Source organism: Stegodyphus dumicola, chromosome X1, assembly GCF_044657685.1.
Source record: "Stegodyphus dumicola isolate Sdum_Otavi_A_Nest chromosome X1, ASM4465768v1".
Classification (NCBI taxonomy): domain Eukaryota; kingdom Metazoa; phylum Arthropoda; class Arachnida; order Araneae; family Eresidae; genus Stegodyphus; species Stegodyphus dumicola.
The window spans coordinates 207,799,110-207,811,407 of NC_140780.1; the positions used below are offsets into that span (position 1 = coordinate 207,799,110).

Here is a 12,298-nt window from a genome sequence, read left to right on the forward strand (position 1 = left end):
CTTAATAAGTTCCAGATTTTCGCTTTTCCAACGATGTTTCGCAGAGGATCATATGGTTCCATGAAACATAATTTAGAAGTTTCAAAACTTGAAAAGAGAAAAATTCTGATTCTTATAATATTTTCGCATAATTTTCATACATATACACCATTTAATGTCTTTTCTTACAGTTTGTATATATTTATACCTAAATTTAACATTTCATGCATATATTTTCGATTCGTTTAGCTATTGTTTCTTGAATTTGAAATTTGAAATTCAGTAACAACATGAGATCGTAGAGACATTATGATTTTTTAGTATCATGAAAGATGAAAAATGAGCAATGCCCTCGCCGGAAATCGAACCACGTACCTCTCGAATACGCGCCGAGCCTGCAGACCACTACACCACGAAGGTACGCTAAGAAGGCGGGAGAAATACCTTATTTACTCCCCCTTTTAAAGGGCGACTGGGGATTAGGGGACCCAATCGCCAAATCCTGGTGGTGGAGAATCATCATGTACCACCCTTTTAGTTCGGGCGCCACTCTAGAGACATTAGGTATTTTGAAAGCAAGAGTGATAAAGATCGAAACGTAATTTTCAAACATTCAGTGGAGTTTAATACTTTCTTTCATGAACGGTTAGATTGGTAGATTTATTAATAGTCGTACCAGTATGTCAATTACCTTTCGAGAGCTATAATAAAGAAGGCTGTGATTTATAAGTGGTTGCTAATACTCTCACTTTTTAATCACAATTATTAATATCATATATAACACACTTCTGCAATTCTACAAAATGCATAGCTTCGATTTTCAGAAAACAAAAGGTTCTCACATTAAACATTCTATCAACAAGAAAGGAGTTTAGACTTCAAGCTGGGAAATAAAATAATTAATTTTCGTTTCTCTTAATTAATTAACTACGCATTTGTGTTCTTAATTATATGAAGAGCATGGACTTTTTATTCACGTTCCAAAGCAACGTGAAGCTGGCAAAGTCGTTTCCTTGTAGGTGCCCAAGGCCAAAGTCTGAAGCTCGCTTGGCCACACCCAATATCATTCGTGAGCATCGAGCTATGAGGATAAATAACAATCACAATATTACTAAATAATGTTTTGACATCAAAAGAGACCGTAGCTGAATTGTTTGAATTCTTGAATGGGGAGAGGTGGAGTTAATTTACTGATAAATTCAGCATTGTTAATAGTATAAGTAGTTGGTTAGCACAGCCAGGGCAATGGTGAGGCAAGTGGAACACTTACCTTGATTAAACGGCTAGGAAGCCACTAAATTCGCTGAGAAATCTTAGAAATACTTTAAAAAATTTTAAAAATAAAAATTTTGAAGGGTTTCGGATTTTAAATTACGTCCAAAGGGGTATTTTCTTAACATTTTGTGTGTTACTTTTATTTATTAACTACCATGTTCTTCGCACCTAAACCATAAAATTCAGTCCAAGAGCAATATCGCAAAATAATTTTTAATTGAGCATATCTTTAGAATTTCCGATACGCAGTCTCGCGCGAAGGAAATAAAATTTTTTTTTTTCTGTGCAATGTTGGCAATGCTCGCTTTGCAATCCTTGAGTTTGTTAATAAAAAATTCGTTAAAGTTTTACAAAATATGAAATCGATATTAAAACAAAATTCCAAATTTCAAATTGGGCGATAATATCTGGTGGCAACAGTTTGAAAAGTGAAACGGACATTCAGAGTGATTCGACGCAAAATCGCAAAACGAAAACTATAGTCCATCAGGGACAAAGCCCCCTTGGACTAATTTTGATTTCTAACCTTCAATTCTTAAGCCTAACGAGAAGCATCATTTTTAAATACCATATTCAGAGCGGAAGAAAGAGCATCAAATTTATATAAAGCCTTAAGCTGTAAATTGCAATTGTTGAAACTATATGTTTCTTTAAGTAAGTCAGTTTGAAAGTTTTTATGTACGTCTTCATAGAATTTAATACTAAAAGAAACAGAAAGGTCAATTAAAGCTTTGTCATCAAAACCTTTAAATCTACATAGAGCTGCACTCTTCATATAGGAATTAATCTAACATCGAAACCCAGCGAACAGAGTTACTGTATGGGTTTTTCGTAGACGGATTTCTTCATTCTGTCTAGAAAATGAGAGAAAATATTCTTGAAAAATATAAAAATTTAGCTTTAAGGATATCAAGAGAATTGAACGGAAAGAAAGAAAAGATTAATAAATCAAATTCCAAGATAACAGAACTAATTTTACAGACAAATATTTTTTTAGTAGAAATATTAGAAGTGACAGATGTTTTAAGCTCTCTACTAAAACAGAGATTTGAAAATTAAAGGAGATCGCTTTTGATTTGAAATTTCTAACTAGTGAAAATTAATGTCATTGAATTCACGTATTTTGAAAGGAGCAGTTTATAACTTAAGTATCGAAATATCCAGTTATTCCAGCAAGGATATCTAATTTTAAATCCGTGCATAATTAAACATAAATTAAATAATCAAGCAGATTTTTTAAAACAATTATTGTAGATTTTACCTACAAAAAAAAGAAAAATTTAATTAAAAAAAAAGCTTTAATTCGACACTTTTTGCATTAATTCTTTACTATTTATATTATATCAAAGTTATTGGCTGTTTATCCAAAATATACTTTTTAATTCAGAAATTATGAATTTATATATATTAATTTTTAATATATAAAGTAACATTAAAAGTATTATGGGAATTATAACATGATTTAGTATAATTACCATTGTCGACTATAAATGTGTACAGGTATTTAATCTGATTATGCCCGTGGGCGCGTATTTACGGTTTTCCTCATGTGAAAAAGTCACTAAGCACGACTTTGTTGGTTAGATACAAGAAAATCTGGGGACTACATTTTTGCGAAGGTGATTGAGAATACTGTGTGTGGATGACAATAAAAAAAATATACAGTGTTCTTATTTTCAAGCAGAATATTTAGTCTCGTGTAAGTTGCTATGGGCATAAATATCATTTCTCAACTTTTTCTGCGCTATCTGAACAGAAAAGTGATGTTTCAATTGGATTTATCATCTATATTAATGTCCTTCATTTTTTTATATAATAAGGCAAATAGTTTTACTTTCTTTGATTCAATAATTAAAAAGTCAGTATAGTTTTAGAAATTTTTATCTTTGAGTACATGAATTTGAACTTCATTAGTAACCATTATTTTATATAGTTTCCGCTGTCACCGATGCTAAGCTTCTTCTTATTTGCAAGTCACTTTTGTGCATTCAGATTTTTTTTTTTTTTAATTTAGAACCATTTTCTAAACTATTTATTGCAAATGAAGACATCTGAAAATGTTATGAAATATCTAATATGTAAATTTCATCATACTGCAAAATTAGTAAAGCAAAGATTTTAACATATTATATATTTCCTGCACTTTTTTCATTTCTTAGATGATACGCAAAAACAAATGATTGGTAAGTCATAAATAAATATACGCATTTCATAAAGAATTATCAGAAATAACTTAAATATTAAATTCGTGCGAATCTAAAGCCTAAGAGATCAGTGCAAACATGTATTAACTGCTGAAAAATTTCTTTTAACCGTGATCTTACACTGAAGATTTGGTAGAATGTTCGAAGAAAGTAATTCTGTTAAAATCAACGGAGAAACAACTGCAGCAGGCAGAAAAAGGAGTGAATTTTCAGTTAGCTCTTTCAATTTCTGGAAAAAAGGCATCGATGCTAGTGATTGGTTGTGTTCGAATTGTTCCCGCTAATTTGTGTTCAAATGGCTTAACATGTTTACCCTTTCAGAGGAAGAGAGAAAGAAAAAGAAAAAAAAAAAAACTTTGGGTGGGAAAGAAACGCTCTTAGACGATTCTTTATTTACAAAGTGTGTTCCGAGGTGAGCATTCCTTCGAGAATGTATAGGGAAAGACAGTACTGCTATAAAATAATAATGCATTTTACCTTGGTGCTTTTGGGATGGATAAATAAATAAATAAATACTAAAACAAATAAAAACGAAAATTGAATTTTAACGAAGCAAAATGAGTATTTTATTTAAATTCTTTTGTGGTTACTCATTTACAGCTTTTTTTCCCTTTTTAATTTAGAAACTTTAAAATCAGATTGTTGGTTTTGATTAATTTACATAAATAACATACATATTCATGCTTGCATCTCATAGTTTCGTAAGAAAAAATTGTTGTGAAATGGGAAATGAGGATAAATATTATTGATGCTTCCTATGCTAGGGTGAGATTTTAAAATGTTTTAACACATTTTATACATTATGTCAGAAAGATAAAATACTAATCTGAATAACAGAAAAAGGGATCTTGTTCTTGTTCACATCTAAGGGAGGGTCACATCTAAGGGAGATCTAAAATCTTGTTCACATCTAAGGGAGGGTGCTAAGTGACAAAAAATTAATTATGACTGAAATAAAGATTCACAAATATATAACATTTTACTGCATATTGACTGTTTGTAGTCAAGCAGCGTTTGGGATCACATGATTTTATGAACCTTTCCAAAACCTGCATTTTTGCAAGCACGATCAATTGACTATAGTAGACTTCAACATAAATCTTGAGTATTTTCCTTAAAACTGATAAAACGACAGAAAGGTGTTATTCATTTTGAATCAAAAGTCATAATCATTTAAAACTGACTACGAAAAAAATCCATTAATTTTTGTAATTAAATATGTTAATTTTTTCTCATTCTTGTATTCATAAAGATATATCTGTTAGCTAAAATTCTAACCAGCACATAACTGCTAAAACGATAGACAACGGTATCTAATAGGAAAAATAAATATTATATATAAACCAAGGATTGCTTAGATAAAAAATAACGAAAATAATATGATTCAGAATATGAGTTTACTATGCATGGAATGTGATAGTGAATTAGAAACAGTTCTCATAGATCGAATTCAAATGCACGGAAATACTATATCTAATTAAATATTATGTATCTTATTTTTCTAGCTCTACCAAGCTGCTACGCAAATGATTACTTCCGAAGGAATATCGGATCAAGTAAGCTCTAATACTCACACTCAAGTATGAAGAAAACTTTTCATGATTTAAAATTTCATGATCCCCAAGAAAGCGCTGAGTCATCTACGCTTCAGTACGACAGACTTCCAATCCGAAGCATCGAGAATGAGTTGATGAATCTGCACATCTCTCAAAGAACATCATGCAAAATGTTTATCTATTGAAATTAAGCATCCAGGATGGAAGTTCGAAGATTAAACTATTACGTTGTTTGAGAAATTTCCAAAGCACAGAAATTCAAATAATTTTCGAATTGGCTGACAAATTCTGCAAAGAAATGATTGAAAGATTTACGGAAAGAAAAACCTTTTGAAATCGTAAAATTTTAGGAGAGTAAATATTATTGTGATATGCTTAAAATATTACAATGTTAAATAAAATTCGATATATATATATATATATACATAACTGTGTAAGGAAAAAGGGCTTAAGATATTATTTATATATTGTAATTTTACATATAATATTTTTTATACGAAGTCTAAAAAATTATGCCGAGTTTATGTAATATGCAACCAAACGGATTTTCTAATCAGCCTCTATAAGTAAATGCAAAACTAATGAGTTTAGCATTGCATGTACTCAATATAAATAATTCTTACGAAGTAGAAGCAATTCAAGCATTAGAATAAGCATACGCATTCATTAGGCTGCTTATCTAACGCAGTTTTTCTCGGTAAACCTGCAGAAAATGTATAAACAATTTCGTTCATAAAATTTTTAACATTATTACAGTACTTGATTTAATATCTTGAAAATATTAAATTATAAGGAAAAAATTTGTTAGATCAACATTCTTACATTTTTATTTTTATTATGGATTTAAAAAAAATTGTATTTTATGTGAATACTGACATCCTAAATTTTTACTTATAAGTTAAAAGTTCCTCCTTGAAGCTCCCCAGCTCCCCAGAAAGAAGAAAAAATAATAATACTTGGCAACAATTAGTGCGAAAGATCTAATTCAAATTTATTGCTCAAAAATAAATAAATGATAATGTGAACAGATACCTCAGATGCAAATGAGCTTCCTTATAAGCAGTCAAAATAAATGAAATGGGAAGGATTAGGAAAGTAGCGTGGTCGAGTGCATTTAATTATTTACAGTAGGATGCATAGTACTCTTTTGGAGAGCATGGTCTTATTTGGTAATGAATATATCGGATATCCAGCTCTTGCACTGGTTGTAATTCACAACTCTGTCTCTTTCACCAGCGATCGACCAACGCAGGTAGTTCAGCTCAAATCAGAATTTCTGCAGTTTTCTTCATGTCAGTGTGCATCACTTCAAATATTCACAGCTCGTAGAACTGTGTGTATCTTCTGCATGCAAGATAAAATATCATTCCTTAATCACTGCAAACATAAACATAATTAAAAGTTTTCAAGCGTTTGATAATATCTGAAATGGTGTTAGATCTAATAAGTAATTTCCAGTAATTTAAAACAGTTATAAGTTTTGTTTCACTTTTCAAAAATATCCTATGGCTTTGCAACTTCATTCAAGCATTCTTTTAAATGACCATTAATAAATCTTATTTGTGCGGAATTAATATAGCAGTGCATTTTAAATTTGTGAATTTATACATAATTTATTTGTCGTTTGAATAAATTACCTGCTGAAATTTTTCTATTTCCACATCTTTGAAAGCTTTATTGGCGAAAACATAAAAATTTGATTAAAAAATGGGAAAGGAGAGACATTTGTATCAAGAAGTTAGTACTAGTATGCTTATAAAACTGAAAAGATATGACGTGTTTCAGTACATTGGGTGTCCTGTTGACTTCATTTCGTTTTTGATTGCTACTAAACTTAGGGAATCGGTTCTACAATGAGAAAGATTGACGGCTAATTTTTTAAAATGTGTTTTAGCTTTATTTAAACTTGTATTTTCCAATATTTGAAAGGCAAGTTTTTCCCTGCTTTATATTTTTCTTCTTCGTTTAACTTGCGTTTTGATCAGACTGTCAGAGCTGATTAGAATTTATTTCAGATTATGTTATTCAAAGTTTAAATTTAAAACAGGGCTTAATTTGAAGTTGTTGTTCAGGCAGTAAGTGTTGATATTTTTTAAATATGTTTGGAATTTTTAACTGATCGTAAGAGGGGTGCTTGAACTGTATAGTAAAAAAAAAAGGTTTTTGTGAAAATATGTATATATACTTGTATAAATTTAATCTGGCACTAACTGAAAAAAGTTCTTATTAGTTTTGTATTGAAAACATCCTAATCCATTCAATAATTCAGTTTAAATCAATAATATTACTGCCTACTTCTTTCTGTTTCCTACTTTCCTTCCTCTCCCCCTCCCGTATAATACTGCTAAATTAGTTCATTATCTACTGCATTCTTGATGGAGATGGATGCCCTTGTTCACTTTTTAGCTGAGATATAAAGCTATTTAATGAAAAATTCATAGTGGCTCACATTTGTTTTCGAACACATGGGTTTCTTAATTTTAATTGCAAATATCAGTTACTGAGTATTATTTAAATGATTTCATACTACTGTGAACATATACTACCGATCACACATACTACATATATTACAGATCATGTCTTTTCAAAACTTGGTTGTTTTGAAAAAAAGTTAGTCAACACGATTTTGGTAAATAATAACAATAATAATAATTGATTCAACTATTTTAAAATGAACGCACATAAATATTAGAACATTAAAAAATAGAAAAGTGAGACATTTAGTATTTCATTCGATATACTTTAGCTAAAATTACACTTTTTATGTTTTTGGCGTGGATTTCCCCCCCCCCCATGTAAGAATACTTCTTAGTAAAAATTTCGAAGAAGATGATATCTTCTTATTCTTTCCTCCAACTCTCTCCATATATATTCGATATGAATACGGAGGTGTTCTGATAAACTCAGATCAGTTATATGATAACCATGAGCAAATATTTAGGATTGTATGTTCAGGATTGTTATCTTGATAAAATCTGAATCAATTTTGTATTCCAAGTTTTCTTGCATATGCATTTCAAGTTTTCATTAAGAACATTTATATATTTGTACCAATCCGTGCTATTGTGTATAAAAAAAAATAATATCCATTCCAGAGGCAGCGAAGCATCCCCAAACCTTTCTGCCTCCGCACCGTGCTTAATTGTAAGCAACAGATTCTAGGATTCAGTTATTAGTTCAATTTTCGCCTCACAGTAGTTTGTCCATCAGACCCAGTTGTATAAAGTTTTGACTCGTCTGCAAATATAACATTATTCCAATATTACAAATCTTTGCTTACTATAGATTTTGCAAACGTCACTCGTATTTTCCTTGTTTTCGTGCTGAGTAAGAATTTAATTCTTGCTGATCTTCCCTATAAAAGTAGTATCCATGTGCTATAAAGGCTGTTCAAAGTGTTTCAGAGTTAACTTTGATAACAAATCGTTCTTTTAAATACGTTGAAAACGTTTTGGTCTTGTTTTATTTTTTCTGGAATAAATCAGCGATTGCTTGGTAATAGCTTAGAACGTGATCTAGACCTCAGCGCATTTTTTTTTTTTTTTTTTTTTTGGATATTTTGAATACTTTTACCATCTTTAAAGGATACATAATTAAATTTTTAACAGCACTTGTCATTAATGTGTGGTGTCTTGCCGTGGCCACTTCAAGTGTATTAATATATTTTGCTGAACAAGTAATAACTTGCAAATGCAGATAATAATTCGTGTGAAAAGTGATCGAATTTGCCTAATTTGTGATTTGAAACAAATTGTGACAAGAAACATCGTTTTCCAAATTCATCTAAATAAAATTTTCGAGTATCCGAATTATTATGCGAGATACTATTTAACACTTTTTTAGAAATTACTTTATTACAAGGAATATTTTGATGATATTAGTTTTGCAACAGGAAATTTTTTAAATACAGAAAAAATAGTCTATTAGAGAAAAATTTTAATTTATGTTTATTACAAGATCTATGCAAATGCATATCAAACTACAGGTGCCCAAAAACAAATATGAATCCTCATAATAGAGATCAGGTTTGAGCTATGTGTATAAAATTATTTGATACGCGATCTGTTTTAGTAATTTTACATTTCAAAATCTAGCGAAATAATAATCATATTAAATCATATATTAAGTATCATTTCAATAATTATTTCGGAATGCATTAGTCATAAATGAAATCATGAATGTAATCCTTTTTATTTTTAATTGTTACCTGCAATAATTTTATGAGATATTTATAAAGATATCCGTTTTCAAACAAGCACAATGCAATACTACGCGCAGTGTATTATTTATTAACCAGCGAAAAACAAGTTTAAGCAGCAAAAGCTTTAAAAAAATAAACCTTGTCAATTTTTAGAAGTCTGCAATTCTGAAACACCTTCAGTATTTTATACATGGATAAACTAATTATCGATTCTTAAACTGAATGTATTCATTGTGGCAATTTCATTTTGTCGAATTGTGCAAAGCTCCACACTCAGTATTTATTGTCGTATTGCAATGAAATAGGGAATTTCTGATACATATTTGTAAAATAAATAAAAACTTGGAAGCATATTTGGAAAGTGAGGAAAATGTATTTTTTATACGAAATAGTTTTAAACAAATATTTTTTAAATGCACCAGATGGCAGCACGAACAAATATATGAACGCAAGTTTTCTCCTGCCGTAGTAAAAGCGGGTGATTCTACTGAACTGAAGCTGAAAAATTCCAGATAGAAAACCATCTGAGGTAAATAATTCATTTTTTACCTACGTCACAACGCATTTAACTGGGATCTGGATTTCTAAATTAACAAAGCGTTATAGCAAAGAAAAGTAATGCAGTTTAATAAGTCAGTAAAATATTACAGTAAAACGAAATGCAAAATCAAGCTAATTTGAATGTTTAAATTAATGAAAGTTGCAAAATCAAACTAATTTAAATGTTTAAATTAATGAAAGTATGTTTCCGTATCTGCGGATCCGCATTCTTTAGCCTAATTTTTCTTCAACTGAATGTCATCGTCTGTCTTTGTACTTGCGCATTTGTCATATTTCTCACAATGGCTATAAATACAGACACAAAATTATTGCCATACATCTTAGAGCTCAATACACAAATTACGTATTTCAGTCTGAGTAACTTAACTTTCCTTGTAGTTCAAGTAATTTTGTTCACAAAGTGACAAGTGAATATCCAATCTCTCAAATTCTGCCAAATTCCTCATATTATCATTCCAAAACAATTTTCAGTTATTGCCAGACAAAAATGTTTACAATTGCGTATACTAGCATTTATCAAAAAATTTTAGACGTGTAACATACGAATACCTTTTATGGTCACCCAAGTTTATAAACCCAAAGCATTGTTGTTTAGAGTTCCAACATTTTCTGGGAAATTTTCGTGCAAGTTGAACTGTGAATTGTGATTTTAAATAGTTGATTAATTTCAAACTTCTTTGGCTTGAACGGAATATTTTAATTTAATTTTTAACATACGCTTCTTTTATTAAATCATCTATTGCATGTTTTATATAATAAATTGCTCGACAGTATGTATTTTAAATAGTCGGCTAAATGGCTCTTCGGATGGGGAAAAATATTTTTTTAAATTACTTGCTTTTTCTTTGCCATATTCATCTTCTCGTATTAGAGTAAGTACCCCGCTCATAGAATCACTTTACCAAGTCTGTAGTTTATGCTGATTTTATAACTCTAGGTTTGACTGTATATTATTTATGTAAAACTAATTTAAGTTTGTGAATTGAAATAATTGAATAAAACATTCACATTCACAAGTTTAATATTTTATATTAGTAAATTATATCATATGTACATAATTAAACATAATCCAATTTTGACAAGAGAAAATATATGCAAAGCATTCAAAATGTAGAAAATGTTCTTTGACCTAGTAATATGCTATTCTGTTTTTTACAAAAATATCGTTCTCAAACCTCGAAAGGGTAATTGAAATACTTGGATATTTTTTTTTTTTTTTGAAATAATTTAAGACGTTTTTCAAATTATAATTATAATACGATACTTTTATATTTTGAATTACGTTTCTGAGCAACAATTATTTCAGCTTCTTCATTAAAGGTGAAACTTTCCCCAATTTAGCATTGTTGGCTATATATTAAATGGTACAATACAGCATAATCAATAACATTATTTATGACAATTTAGCAAACATAACGCTATAAACGAAATCAAGTGACAACATCTGTGTTCATCATTTATGTTAATCAAACTCAATTAATATTTATATGAAAGTATAACTTTAAGTGTACACTCTTTTTTTAGATTTTATTGTAACATTTTTAAATGCAATCTTCAGCAAAGAAGGATTTACACTTTTCATAATTTATTAATATTCTCAAATGCATGTTTTTTTTTATTTTTCTTCGTTTAATATATGTAAAAGCGACGAAATTTGGGTCATGCCGCTAACCTGGAACAAATATAGGACTAACAGGATAAAATAATCAATGGCAACATGTAAATGGACGGTGAAATTGCAATTCATTTACTGTACAAACATAACTTACATCTCTTCGCTTAAAACTTGCAGTGTTCAAAACTGGCTTCAATGTGTATGACAAGCACGTGCTAAATATCTGCATTTTGCATATTCCTTCAAGTGCAATACAAAAGAGTTGTTTATTTTCTATTAATCAAACCTGCATGATCTGAATCTGTGCAAGGTGCTTTGCAAAGTTTCTGTAAACCTTTATATGTACATACATATTTACCAGTTAGAGCTACACAAAGTTATTGTCTATGAGCATATAGTAGATTTCGTTGAGTTCATCTTTTATATAATGTGTGCAGAAGGCATTTTCATGTAAAGTATTCTTTTATTTTAAATTTTATCTTGTATTTTAGGCTGCAGTGAAATATTTTGTATTTTATTCTCTCATTTACTATTTTCTCAATTTACTGCTTTCACGCACTCAATAATTATTGCAATTGAGTGCTGCGAAGATAATAATTCATTGTACTGAATTTTTAGATGCTTTTCTTATCACTGGACACAATAAAAATCACTCTGAATTATTTAATTCTGTGGTTCTTTTATTTGTAGCTCCTTCCATGAATATATACAAATATAATCAATAGTAATATTTTAATGCATCTTCTTGTTTTCACAGATTATGGGTAAAAGGGTATTCATTTACTTTTAATGACATCCATATTCAGATTCATTTGTTCATATTTAAATATTCAAAACACTAGTGCTTGCTTAAAATACAGACATCAATGTTTAGATTAAATTATAGCACAATATAAAGTAACTCAAA

General features: G+C 29.6%; 1 protein-coding gene across 1 annotated transcript in view; it reads left to right on the forward strand.

Moving 5' to 3' along the window:
- Positions 1–12,052, forward strand: part of LOC118189294 (glutamate receptor 1-like) — a 235,585-nt gene extending 223,533 nt beyond the window's left edge. Inside the window, exon 16 of the mRNA XM_085808327.1 lies at positions 4,964–12,052. The gene's annotated coding sequence lies outside the window, so the exon portion shown is untranslated. The remainder of the gene's footprint in view (positions 1–4,963) is intronic.
- Positions 12,053–12,298: the final 246 nt, after the last annotated feature.